Here is a 15,213-nt window from a genome sequence, read left to right on the forward strand (position 1 = left end):
ATAGAGGTATAGAAATCCATTTGTTCCCATTACTTAATGATACATGAAAAATGCAATTCATCTTACACGAGTTCGTTCGTTATAGTTTAAGCCTCAGAACATACACTACGCAGTATAAATAATTGACAATTTAAAGTTACATTTCTAATATTATTTTGAGTATTCGCCAGCAATCTGTCGCTTCTTAAGTTCCGAAATAAGATTAACAACCGGGTAAGAAACAACAAAAGACCACCTGGATTTTAACATCGAACGTTTTAGGTTTAGTAATTGATTATTTGCTTTTCATACATAACACAGCAGATGCTAGTAAACGATATCCTTCGAAATTGAGTGGCAATTTAAAGACGCATTTATTCGTTTAAAACTAAAATCGGTGGTTAACCTCGATTGTTTGAGTATTATGCTACTTTGGCAACGTAGAAAAATGTAATGTTCAGTGTAACGTCTTATTCTACGTGTGTGCGTGAATCCAACTGTATGGCGTTTTTTGTGTTGTTTGTTTTTGTATTATTGTGTGGAACTTGTGTCGTAAATAATTAGCCGGAATCTGGAATTCTATCCGTGTCTGCATTCTGTAAAGGAACCCATTGTTCGGAGAAACATATCTGTGTATTAATTAATATCTTTCAGAAGAGAAAACATTCATCGTTTAATAGGATATAGTAACCTTGAACAGGCAGACGACAAATTAATATGCTATAGCCGGATTTAAGCATTCATCTTTGTGTAATATTATTTGTGTCTGGATCCGCCTGGTACACAATATATTTTGGCATGCTGTTTTTTGTGAAGTGACATTCCCTACATATTATAATAACCAATACAATAAGCTTTCATTTCCGTTCAAGGTGGTACGAAGTGGTACACATGTGACAAATTTAATTTACAACACGAACATTCGACGACAATCTACATAAGGGATGTTGACGTTAAAGAAGGATTTCTTTATATGTTACAATGTATGAACTCCCATTTTGACCAGGCTTTCACCATAAAATAGTTTTGTGCCCAACAATGCAATTGTGTATTCCTTTGAACCTTTAAATGGGGGCTGGTAATGCATATCGACCACCTGCTGAAGTTTAAAGATACTCATGGCATTATATTCTAGAATATATCATTGGCGGCTGGTAATTAAAGGGGCTCCGACGGACAATGTGCTTCTAAGATGTCACACTTTATTGGTGTGAAACAACAAGTTATTGGAAGCTAATTGATTTCTACACTTCAAAGTATCTTTGCACCGGCATTTTGACTATTTTGTTTATTGTCTTGGATGATATTGGATGTAGTGCTATGAAATTTACGATTCTGGGGTATTAAAACAAATACACAACAAATAAAATATCACTATTGCTTGGACTGAAAATATCAAACAAAGTCATTCTTTCCCAAGCCCGCATTAGACCCACATGCATGTTTGTTAAGTTTGATTTTGTATTTTGGTGCAAATATTAAACTCATCAGCTTGTTATCATAAATGGACATGTAAGCTATTAGGGGACTCCTTTAACACCGCCTTCTTCGGACTGAGATCACCTGCGTTAAAAATATGCAATAACACGATCAAATAGGAAGATAAACCAGTCAAACTTAATATGTTGTTGCAATATGCATATGGAGATCATGATATGCAAAAAAACACATTTAAATTAGAATAAATGTCTCTTATATTTTACAGTATACTAAATACGTTTGGTGTGCAATGCTATACCCTCTAAAAACATGAACATCATTCATTTGAAGACACGATTTTCTGTAGGGTCACTAGTATTGACTTTATTTTAGAATATTTATGTGTGAATGTGGAAGGAAAAACATTTTTTTTACTAGAAATTCACTCTTTTGCTTGAAGGTTGGAGACTACATTTGAATTTGACGGATGGCGGGAAACCCTCATCAACTGGAGAGAAGCCGGTAAATACAGGTAGATGGCAGTAAAACAGTGAGCTTTGATTCGTGTCGAGTTCTTTCTTACATATCGCATGACCCATCGTATATATTGTTTAAATCAATCAGGCTTGGAATGCTCTTCGATAAATAGTATGGTTATGAGGGTCTCTATGCGCATTTTTTTAGTTAAAGCTTTTACATTGAATCATTCTATACACAGATGGTGACATCACTACGTTATTGTCACCTCTACACTAAGACGCATTACATTCCCCTGTTTTGGGGAATTATGCTTCCGCCAAAGTAGTTCTGCGTAGGAATGAAAATGTTATTAATGAAAACAAAAATTGTTTTTAATGTGTTTTTAAAACGGAATGTTGTTTAAAGAAATGTTATTTAATTATGTTTAAATGTGATTTGTAATCTTTATTAAGTCTGATAGCGATTATCAGAAGCACGATTACCTGACCTACTTTCGCTTTCACTAGTCACTCGCAAAAGAAGTGCTACCCACAATTCCTTTCGCTTTAGTACACAGGTCAATGAGACCGGTGTGTACACAATGACATTGAATTTGGTAAGGTAATCTTGAAGTATAGTGTGACCTCAACCGAACTATAGATAAAAATTGAAAATCATCTTCAAGTGCAAAATATGACTAGGAAAGCTGTGTTTTTGGACATTTCTTGGCAAAAGATAAGAAAATAAGTGCATACAAACCATGAATTCAGATTGTTTGATCTGGAATAGTTGTTTTTCAAATCTATCCCCCACCCTAGTATCGTCACATAAGGGCTATATGGCTATCTGACTTAAATTCAAAGGCATACTGGTTGATCGTGTAGCTTTAATTTGATACACGAGGTCAGAATTCAACGCCAAGGACTCGATGTGCGACGTACGCATCAATAGCCTATGCGTAAAGCATGAATATATTATTAGAGCCTGATTTCACCGACATGGAACGGCAGATATTTTTACAGAATTGACAGTGCAGCAGAAATTGAACTGAGCCAGCTTTCATATATCGTACAATTATGAATGAAACAAGCTTTGGAACTTCTTTTTACTCGAAGAAATACACTTCAAATACCTCAATGCATATAATTTCTATTTTATATTTGTTTCTATTTGGTATTTTAATTTTTTCAGTTAGCCGAATGTCTGCGGCTGACCCGAGGGCCACTTGATAGAGGTTGATGCCAAAACAGGTAATAATACTAGTTTATTATTAGATACACAAGCCAACAGCATATTTATGATGCTCTAAGTGTGGAAGACTAAATTAGGGATTATTTAATTTCTAGCAATCCACTAGCTTAAGGCATGTGCACAAAGTGTCATCCAATATTACCTTGTTTATTCTACATAGGCTAATCAGTGATGACACTATTTTCGCCTAATCAGGCTTTTTGCTGGGTTTATAGTTCCTTTATATGAAACATACAAGAAAAGGTGGAAAGTGTCGTCCCTGATCTAGTGCTGAATGCACAGGCTAATTTTTGATGACACTTTACTCACATCCATGAAGCCCATGATTTAAACATATCCAGAGTTCATTCATTCTATACAAACAAAATATTTCCAATAAAAAAAGCATCATTTACTTCTATATGACGTGATACTCTATTAAAATGCATTTTTTTATGGACATGGGCTAAAACTGTATCAAGTATAAATGACCTAACCAAGTAAAATTGAACTCCAAGTATAATTGACGTCCAAGTATAATTGCCATCATCATGTATACTTGACCTCCAAGTATAATTGACCTCATCAAGTAAAATTGATCTCAAAGTATTATTGACCTCCAGTATAATTGACATCACAAGTAAAATTAACATCAACAACTTTCAATGACCTTCGCGTTAAATTGACCTCTAAAGATAATTGACCTAACGAAGTATCAATGACCTTTGAGTAAAATTGACCTCCGTGTATAATTTACCCCAACAAGTATCAATGACCTTTGAGAAAAATTTACCTCAACAAGTATCAATGACCTTTGAGAAAAATTTACCTCAACAAGTACCAATGACCTTTGAGTATAATTAACCTCAACAAGTATCAATGACCTTTAAGTAAAATTGACCTCCAATTATAATTGAGACCTGTGCACACTGTATTCAACGCACATGCATTAATCCCATGCCCAGTATTACCAGAAAAATGCTCAATTTTTTATGCTTGCTGAGAAAATATCTTTAAAGACTGAAAAACTGTTCAAACAGCCAAACAACCACTACAGCAATCGTGTGTGTATTAGCAGCTGGAGAGAGTGGACGTTTGCTTTGCAGAGGAGGCAGAAGGCGACAAGGTGAAGGAGGAATGCTGTCCTGGCAAACCTTACATCACCTTCAGGACTGAGGTAGGCAAACGTGAGGAACAAACACATGTTAACCCTTTACTACTTAGTAACGTATTTTGACGCATTTGTAATCCCTTAGAAAGTTAAATTTAATTAAATACCTTTCTTACTAGATTCAAGTTTTGAAGGCTTCAATTCCAACCCTTAGATACTGATCAATCGCAGGCTGTTCTGGTTTTATGCTGTTTGCACATTTTCACTTTGTTTCTGAGTCGGAAAGGTTAATTTGTCTTATCTTACTGTGATGAAACTTGCCTTATTATGTGCACACAATTTATTTTTGTTTTTTAGAATATTAAAGATTTGTTTCCTCTATATTTTTATCCTTAACCTAGAAAAGAGCATATTTTTGTCAATGTTTTGGGCCAAAATTATTTCTTCATATTGAGATTGCACAGGCAAATCTGGCAAGACCCTTTACACACATACATTATCCTTCATTTTCCCAGAATAAGGCTCGTATAAATTTTTAATTTACTTACCAAACCACTTGTCTACTCTCCTGTCTGGCATGTTTTCAGCCATATGTGATGGTTCGGTTTATCAATCCCCAGCCTAGTAGCAGACTGTTTGAGGTGAAGCTGCCCATATTCCAGGGAGACACACTGGAACAGTTGAAATCCAGGCTACAGAAGACAGACTGAGGCAAGATGAAAGGTAAGGTGTCCACTTGGCACTGTAAGCTTTCTAGTTGAGATATTTAAGACCTGCGCTGGCAAACGTGGCTTATTTCATGTGTATCAAGTGTTGCTGTCTGCATAGGCTTATACGGGACGACATTTTCTGTTTTTATTATGGAGCTAGTTGTTTAGAGGAAGTTTTTCTAAACACAAATCCAGTTTAAGTGCCATCCCTTATTAGACTGTGCAGACTGGGACGACACTTACATGTAGCACTCAGTTCCGTTTTCCCAGAGTTAGTGTTATGCTCTTCGGTGGTCTGGTGGACAGGTTGTTACTCACTTAAAGAAATTGAGTTATATATCTGCATCATCTAAGATTTGCATTTTAGCCTTTTTTGCACTCTCAACTTCCCCAATGTTTGTCTCATTGTCACAATACTATACTCTGGTATATTTTTAAGACTGCATTTCACTAAGCAAAAGCTTTTTAAGGATTTCCTGTAGATTATCTGTCTTCTTAATGTAAAGAATATGTCTTACTTTCTGGAGCTTAATAGCTATTGAAAAAAATCAAAGCCTATATTTGTAAATTATGTGGTGCTTTAATATCAATGGATTTAATGCTAATTTTTTTTTCATTCTGTTCACAGCTTTGTCTCAAGTTTGGATTCTATGAAAATGATAAGGCCTCACGGAGGATGCCTGAGTTTATTGCTGGCTGGAGATAAAGGGAAGGTACTCCTTCAAAACAAGGTGGTCTTCTCATGGAGCAGTCCTTCATATGTGGAAGTGAAACTGCACGACAATGGATCACATGTGACTTTGAGACAACTGGTGTACATCGTAGAGTAGTCTTGAAGTTAAAGGGTTGCGGCTGAGCTTCTTCATCAACTGACATTATGACATTTCATGTTTATTTTACTGGTAAGTTACAAGTTGATTTGATTTTACAGCTGCCCTGTTTGTAAAGATGAACATGAGCTGCACTCTGGCCGTACGTGGCAAAATGCATGTGCGAAAGGGTTCTTCCCAGATAACTACATGTTGTGTGTGCAATCGACACAGGCTAATCAGGGAAGACACTTTCAGCTTGTAGGTTCTTTTTATGTAGAAGAAGAAGTCCCTCTTAGCCAAAATTTACTTTAGGTTTAAGGTGTCGTCCCTGATTAACCTAACTACTTAGGCCTGTTTGCAACAACTCGTTACGCACATGATTTAAGCCCGGTTGTCCCAGAACAAAGCTCATATTTTGATGAATTTTTTATCTTGGTGCACACTGCACATCCTCTGATATATAATAATGTGTTTGTAATCATTAGTGATTAAAAATGGTCAACATTTATTCATAAGTTTCGAAAATGTAACAAAATAAACAATTTGGAAATATAATTATTGCCTGTTTAGTTTCATTTCACAATGATTGCCTTTCGTCCCACATGCCCCACTACTTGGCAGTCATCATTAACAGGGATTGAAACCATTTACAAATTCCGGTGGGAATATCAAGATGAATGTTTTGAAACGTTTGTTGTTGTTTGGGCGAAATTCTGTCCTATATATTATTAACAAGTATTGACCTCACCTGAGCCTGTAATGTGCACGGTGAGCAATGGTTGTAAACTGCCGTCCGGCGTATTTTTGTGTTCGGTATTTTCTTCAATTGACATGATATCCACCTTAACCTCTTTACAGATTTCCATGAAACTTCAACGGAATGATCCTTTGGTGACCCCTTCAAAAATTGTTGGAAACTTGCAGGCTTGATACATATGTGGTTTTCCAGAGAATATAAAGTATATTTTTATCTTAGAAACTTAAAAAAAAACATTTTAAACTGCATAGCGTAGAAGTTAAATATATAATTCTTATGTAATCTCGCTTAGTTGTCATCTACCAAGTTAGTTTAAAGTAAGACCCTGTGATCAACATTGGCTTGGCCTGGAGACTACTTGTTTCCTTATTAGCGTATTCGATCCAGTTGTCATTGTAAAACGCCCATATTTTATAAGACCCCACAAACGAAGTTTAGGGGGGTTTATAGAAGTGAACTTGTCTGTCGGTCTGTAGTCGGTCGGTCCGTATTTAGTGTCCGCTTTCTAATTCAAGTTGCTTTTAACCAATATTCACCAAACTCAGTCAGAAGTTGTATCTTGGTGATGTCTAGGTCAAGTTTCAATATGGGTTATGCCGGGTCCAATACTAAGTCACGGGGTCACTTAATGCTTTTAAGCATCCAGCATGTTGTCCACTCTCTTATTCAATAAGTGTTCACCTCATCTTCAGCAAACTTTGTCAGAAGTTTAATCTAAATGATATCTAGGGCAAGTTTGAACATGGGCAGTGCCGGGCTAAAAACTATGTCACGGGGTCATTTAATGCGTTTTTAACAATCAGCATGGTGGCCGCTTTCTTATTTAAGTAGTTTTTATCCGCTCTTCACCAAACTTGGTCGGAAGTTTTATGAAGATTATCTTAAGGCAAAGTTCGAACATGGGCTTTGTCGGGTCAAAAACTTGGTCACAGGGTCACTTAGTGCGTTTTAAACATTGGTCATGGTGTCCGTTCTGTAATTGATGTAGTTTACTTCCGATCTTTACCAAACTCGGTCAGAAGTTTTATATAGATGATATCTAAGCCATGTTCGAACATGGACCACGCCGGGCCAAAAACTATGTCAAGGGGTCACTTAATGCGTTCTTCACATTCGGTTTAGTGTCCGCTCTCTATTTCAAGAACTTGTCATCCGCTCTTTACCAACCTTGGTCTGAAGTTTTATCTAAATGATCACTATGTCATGTTCGAACATGGGCCATTCCGGGCAAAAAACTAGGTCACGGTGTCACTTAGTGCGTTTTAAACATTCAGAATGGTGTTCTATTTAAAGTACTTATCATCCGCTCTTCATGTGGGGTTATTCGTCACAACTGTGTCAAAGCTCTAGTATAAATTGTAAGTGATAGCGAGAACAGTTCTGTAATTGTCATATATCGACAAAGAATTTTTTTTGAATGTAAATACTTACTAGATAAGTTGTTTTCAGACACTAAACACTCATTTAATCATTTACAATGAAATTAATTTCACAACAAACTTATACAAATGTTATGAGTTATCTTTTGTTTTAATTAAAATGTTGGCTTCTGGCTTTGAAATTTTTGTGTATCTTATGGCCATCTATTTAATTGTGTTTAGTATTATATCAAATACTGTTACCCATATCCATTTTGTTTATAATTACATTTTGATGACATCGGATATATACATAACTACAGAAGTTCATGTGTCATATAAAATGTCATTGGAATGACCAAGCTTAATTAGTGTGATTAAAACAATTTCTTAACAGTTGCCTTGCATTTCATTCTTGAGATGACGAACTGAAACATATGTTGTATATGTTTTAACAGTATTTGGTGGTCTGATAAAACATATACAACCATGTAATCAATAAAATACAATAGTGACCTTGGTTGGCATTTTTCCTGGATGCTATCATGTTGATTTATTTTGCCCTTTACTTCCTATGTTTTTCACCATCATATGCAATCGTTGTGCACCGAATCAAAAAGGTAAATGGCAGGTTTACACTATAAAGTGTTGATGATCTCATCATGAGGTTACGATCTGCAAGATGTAGCTTTTCCATGTGCAAATAATGGTTCTACCATGCTGGGAGTACTAATCAAAGCTGGTGGGGGTAATTGGATTTTCCAGGGGTTGACGATTTTGGCTTTGAAGCGGAACAGTTGCACCTTATCATGCTGTGCATTTCACCAGTAATCCACAGCAAAAGTTTCAGGGACTGTTCATGAACTCTCAGTGTATTGTCACAGCATGGCTACATGTCATAGAATGTGCTGATGAATGGTAATTAAAATATTATACAAATTGTGTTGAACGAATATTTAAGTTATTAATAAGGTAGCTTAGAGGATGATTGATTAATTATTTGACTTTTCAATAATTCAACTTATTCAACTTGCATATACTTTAATTTGTTGTATAGTACTATAACTGCCATTGCGTATTACCTGGACAATCATTTGTCTCATTCAGCATGAAATTCATTGATGAAAAAGTCGTTCTTGTAATTTTTAAACAGACATCAATTTCAGTGTGTGATGATTGGTTCCATATAATAAGTAGTCCTCCGAAAAAAACGAAATACTATCTCATTAATCCGACTATACCTATTATGCTTTTGAAATTGTCGCTGAATGCACTATTTTGATTAGACTGTAACGCAAGTTATTGTTTGTGAAGTGTGTGGCAGTATTTGGAGTCTGTAAAATAAACAAAATGTTACATATGCTGTCGTCAGCCTACTATCCCAAATGCAAGTCTGGTGCAGCAACAACAGATGTGGGAAAACAGTATTGCCTAGTGCAGGGCTCATAGTATGACATCTGTTGACGAAAATATAGTTTGCCAGATGCATAAGTGGCATTTAAAATGCGATATATGTGCTACTTTTGCAAGAACCACCGAAGTTGATACTTGAAAACTCCAGACAATTTCTACACTAATAACCAAATTGTCGTAAGGTTGGGATGAGATTATCGGTCATTTTGATTGTTTGAACTTAGTGTTAACACCGGGTGTATTTGACTCGAAAGCGAAAGAAAATACAACACAAACAAGTTCAAGTCATTATCGATACATTTACATATATTATAATCCAACACCCACCAGTATATTCAAACGTTTGTATCGCGCACCAAGTTCGATCCTATCTAATCGCCTTAAAACTTGCAATACACCAACGTGTCATCTTCGTAGCAAACATGGTTATTAATGTTTGTCAACTTTTATCGAACGCGTTAAAGGATTAACGGTTTGCAAATTGAACAATCGCTTCATTAAAAGAACATTTTCTCAAAATTTAGCATGTATTTAAACTTGACATTAAATGCCTTACATTGAAAATTTACAGATTGGATCTAAAATGCTCAAATAAAAAAAACGCAAGAATACAATTGAAGAAAGAAGAAAAAGTAACCCTCAACTGGGCTCGAACCACTGACCCATGGAGTTAAAGTCTATCGCTTAGACCACTTTGCCATCCGTGCTCTCACAACACGAGATTTATATAAATACTTTATATAAGCTATCCTCTTAGTGTCACAAAATATATCGACATAAAAAAAACTCATCCACATTATTAAATCGTTTCGTGTTGCAACTCTTTATAATTTTCAGGTTTTATACTCGTCAAACGATGCATACGATTGATATTTTAGAGCATGGTAAATGTTCAGTAGTACTGTTTCCTCAAAAAATATAATTACTACAATCAAAATTTGCGAATCTGAAACTTTCTTTAGTAATTTGTTCAATTTACCAAAATATGATAAAGTCCCTTTAACTGTCGCCTTCGATCATGAAAAAGCATTTATAATTATTGAAATGCTGATTAAGCGAAATAAATAATAATTAAGGCGGTTTTCTTAGGAACGGGAAGTTAAATATACCGGTAATCAATCTCATAAAAAAAGTCGGAACATCTGCGCGGATTGTGCACGAACCAAGGTTCAAAAAGGGTGTGTGCTGTTCATACAAACTCAACAGTTGACAATCGAATTGTAAATTGTAGTTTATTTCCGGTTTCTCATATCAGTTTCCGCAGAAACTAAAAGGCGTTTTAGCAAACCCAGATGCTTTTGCTTGCCAAGCATGGAGCTGAGTCACTATGATTATGATATAATATATCGAGGACATATTTGTCTACATTAGATAAAAAATATATTATATTTTTTATCTAATGTAGACAAATATGTCCTCGATCCGATATTTTTCACTTGATATTTAAAATAATATTAAGAACATTGCGATTAGTAAACTAACACGTATACACTCGAGAATAAATTTCTACGAGTTATTTTTCTGCTCTACATAATGTTTTAATAAATTCAATGAAGTGAAACGTCTTAGGAGATTTATTAATGCAATGAAAATCAACTGCCACATTTCGTGGGAAGAGTTTTCAGTTACTGGCTATTTGAATTTGAATCAAACTTTCAGGCACGTGAATAATCCCCTAATCGCTCTTATAAGGCCTTATTTGTATTGTTCTCAACTCTTTAAAAACGGACCAATGTATACATTTGACACTGAACACGTTGTTTTATGAGATCAGTTTCTACTAACATATTGTTGCATTAAAATAATTTCCTAAATGAATCGTTGGCACACCTTCTGCACGTGCACATACAAGTAAGCAAATACTATTGATGTTCTTTTGCATATCATTTTTTACTTGGGAATTCCAATGGGGAAAAACAACATTAGTATACATAGTTGATTAAGAAGGGCCGGTGATTAAACAACATGAGTGTGCAATACGACGATTTCAGACTGTTCGATCGTTCAAGATGTGTTGATATTAAGCTCGTACCACGTTCAACACATGAAAAGTATCACATCACGCGCAGCGAATGTTATATGCCTTCAAAATGACATACTCCAGAAAGAATAACCCATTTTTTTGCGTAGTGTTGCCAATGTTGGTAAGACACGACATGCAACATTTTGTACACTATGGGAACGAAACGTATTCGGTAATGGATGATCAGAACACCGGCTTTCATACAATGTCTTTTGACTCGTCTTTTGACTAGCCAGTGCAAAATTCATCCGTTACATTTCACGAACATGAATTTAGCGCGGTTTTCCCAGAGACCCGTTGGTATCATTTCAATAACGTTTTCAGACTTAATACTAAAAGCATAGTGAATACATCAGACAACGTTATTGTTTGTCGGCAAGGTGAGAAATTACATTACGATCATCCGGATGTTTGTTATTAATTGCAGATTTAGCATGCTTATTAAAAGTCCTCCGTCTTAGATAAGACGCAAAAATCTGGTTTACGTTATAGTGATTGTAACAAGAAGATAATGAGTATGTTCATTTAGCAAAATGACTAGTGCTAGTTTTATTGAAAGCTGTTTCGTATTGAAATGATTCATTTTCTTAGCATACATAAAATATCAGATAATTTATTTTCCTTCCCTTTAAACAAACAATATTTTGTTTAGCCTGAACGGATTGGGGAAGCTGAAACAAGCTGATGCAGAAACGATGACAAATTAACGTAGTCCGTAGGACTAATTTGTAACTCGTAGTACGGAATTTGGTTAGATATCCCTCCGCGTCGAACTATAAATCGGGTCTGAGATCGCTAGTTTACTCACGGACGCAGACAGACCGGACGGTTTATCCACCCTTTCGTATAACACGTAAGTAGAATTTATGCGTTAACAATGTAAACTAATGATTACCACTGTTGCAAATGCAATTAAGTTGCTTGAACAGGTTGTATTGTTAGGTAAACGTGTTTGGAAAATCTAATTTAAATTTATTTTTAGTTATTCATAGTTATTAATAAGAGAATACAAAGTGTACTAATTTTCAACTTGTTAATGTTTTACAAAAAAATAATATATTATCAAATTATACTTACTGCTTTATAAAAAATAATAGGTAATTATTTTTATTATTGTTATTGTAATAATAATAATAATAATAATAATAATAAAAATTAATAATAATAATAATTACTCATCGCAATTCTATGAGGGAATATTTTTGATTTTTTGTTGCAAAATGAAGAAAAATGTGTGTTTTCTCACTTATACTGCAAACAAATTTAACCGTGAACAAACATGCATGAACACAAAATAACAAATGTGTCTCTTTCCTCAAAAAAGTGGGTACATTTACCAACAATTTTAATTCCAAACAGTCACATTTAAACATCATAAAGTAAAACTTGTTCGTAATATGTTCAGAGACAAAAAAATCAGTTTTTTCGCACTTTAATAAATTGTCATCTTGAAAATCAGTATTTTACATTTACAAAATAACATGTTTGATATTTAATAATATTACGCACTATAATAAATTGTGATCATTGTTCGTAATATTACGAACATTTTCTGGGACAAAATATCTTTTTCTTCGCATTAAAAGTCCACATTTGTATACATTGTATATTACGCACTGTCATAAATTTCCATTATTGTTCGTAATAACATGGACATTTTCTAGAATAAAAAATCAGTTTTTGGCATTAACAATCAACATTTTTGATACTTCGTAATATGACGCACTTTTATAAATTGCCATCATGAAAATCAGTATTTGTCATTAAAAATCAACATTTTTGGTACTTCGTAATATTATGCACTATAATAAATCGTCATCATAGTTCGTAATATTTGAATCATGTTAAGGGACAAACAATCATTGTATCGCATTAACATTCACAAATTGTTATACTTCATAACAGTACGCAATATTATAAATTGTCATTATTGTTTGTAATATGACGAACATGTTCAGGGACCAACAATCGTTTTTTTCCTTTAAAAATCAACATGTTGTATTCTTCGTAATATTATAAATTGTCATCATTGTTCGTAATAGTACGAACATATTCAGGAAAAAAAGTCAGTTTTTGGCATTAAAAATCGACATGTTTGATAATTCGTAATATTACGCACTTAAATAAATTGTAATCATAAAAATCAGTATTTTTCATCTACAATCAATATTTTGGTACTTCGTTATATAACGCACTTTTATAAATTATCATTATGAAAATAAGTATTTTTCATTAATAATCAACATTTTTGGTACTTCCTTATATTCTGCACTATTATAAATTGTCATCATTTTTATGCCCCAAGAACATAGGATCTGGGGGCATATTAAAATCGTACCGTCCGTCAGTCAGTCAGTCAGTCAGTCAGTCCGTCCGTCCGGATAAGTTTCCGCTCAATAAGTCAAGCAAATGTCATCAGATCTTCACCAAACTTCATGACAATGTGTAAGGCAATAACATCTAGGTCAAGTTCGATAATCGGCAAAATTGACCCAGACACTCTTGAGTTGCGGCCCTTGAATTATCGTAAAATTGTTGTTTTTTTTCTTGTTTCCGCTAAATAACTCAAACAATTGTCATCCGATCTTTGCCAAACTTCATGAAAATATGTAAGGCAATAACATCTAGGTCAAGTTCGATGATCGGCCAAATTGGCCTAGACACTAGAGTAACGGCCCTTGAATAATCGTAAAATTGTTTTTTTTCTCGTTTCCGCTTAATAACTCTAGCAAATGTCATAGGATCTCTGCCACACTTTTTGAACATGTGTATGGCACTAACATCTAGGCCAAGTTCGATAATCAGCCAGATTGACCTAGACACTCCTGTGTTACGGCCCTTGAATCATCAAAAAATTGTGTTTTGTCTCGTTTCTGCTCAATAACTCGAGAAAGTGTCATCAGATCTTCACCAAACTTCAAGAAAATGTGTAAGGCAATAACATCTAGGTCAAGTTTGATAATCGGCCAAATTGACCCAGACACTCCTGAGTTACTGTCCTTGAATCATCGTAAAATTGTTTTTTTCTCGTTTCTGTTCAATAACTCGAGCAAATGTCATAGGATCTGTGCCACACTTCATAAAAATGTGAAGGGCAATAACACCTAGTTAAGTTTGATAATCGGCCAAATTTACTCAGATACTCCTGAGTTACGGCCCTTGAATCATCGAAAAATTGTGTTTTTTCTCGTTTCCGCTCAATAACTCGAGCCAATGTTATAGGATCTCTGCCACACTTCATGAAAATGTGTAAGGTCATACGATCTAGGTCAATTTTGATAATCAGCCATATTGGCTAAGACACTCCTGAGTTACGGCCCTTGAACCATCGAACAATTCAGTTTTTTTCCTTATGTTACGAAGTTATGCATGTTGGATTGTTATTGTCCTATATCAAAACTTTACTTTTTTATGCCCCCCGGTAGGATGGCATATAGCAGTCGCACTGTCCGTCCGTCTTTCTGGCCGTCTGTCGCACTTTTGCGTTTCGGTTTCGAAAAATGCTTGTAACTTCTATGTTGATTCAGACTTTCATATTTGGTATGCATGTGTATATGGACAGGGCCTTTTCATACGCACACAAATGTTGACCCTTTGACCTGGCCCTTGAACTTAGGGTGAGCGTTTACGTTTCGAAATTTGCGTTTAGTTTTCGAAAAAGCGTTTTTTGGGGGCATATGTCTTCCGATTGAGACAGCTCTTGTTCGTAATACTACACGCATTTTCAGGGAGAAAACGTCTTTTTTTCAGTAAAAATACACAGTTTTTATACTTCGCAATATTACGCACAACTATAAATAGTCACCATGAAAAAGTACTTTTTTTCATTAAAGATCAACATCTTTTATACTTCGTAATATTATGCACAATTAAATAGTGTTATAATTGTTCGTAATATGACAAACATCTTTAATGAGAAAAATGAAATTTTTATTATTAAAA

The 15,213-nt window shown here is 34.7% G+C and overlaps 1 protein-coding gene across 1 annotated transcript in view; it reads left to right on the forward strand.

The window, feature by feature from the left end:
• The first annotated feature begins 12,051 nt into the window (after nt 1-12,051).
• LOC127869216 (uncharacterized) overlaps nt 12,052-15,213 on the forward strand; it is a 64,552-nt gene continuing 61,390 nt past the window's right edge. The window contains exon 1 of the mRNA XM_052411592.1: nt 12,052-12,124. The gene's annotated coding sequence lies outside the window, so the exon portion shown is untranslated. The remainder of the gene's footprint in view (nt 12,125-15,213) is intronic.

The sequence above is a fragment of the Dreissena polymorpha genome, chromosome 2 (assembly GCF_020536995.1).
Source record: "Dreissena polymorpha isolate Duluth1 chromosome 2, UMN_Dpol_1.0, whole genome shotgun sequence".
Lineage (NCBI taxonomy): Eukaryota > Metazoa > Mollusca > Bivalvia > Myida > Dreissenidae > Dreissena > Dreissena polymorpha.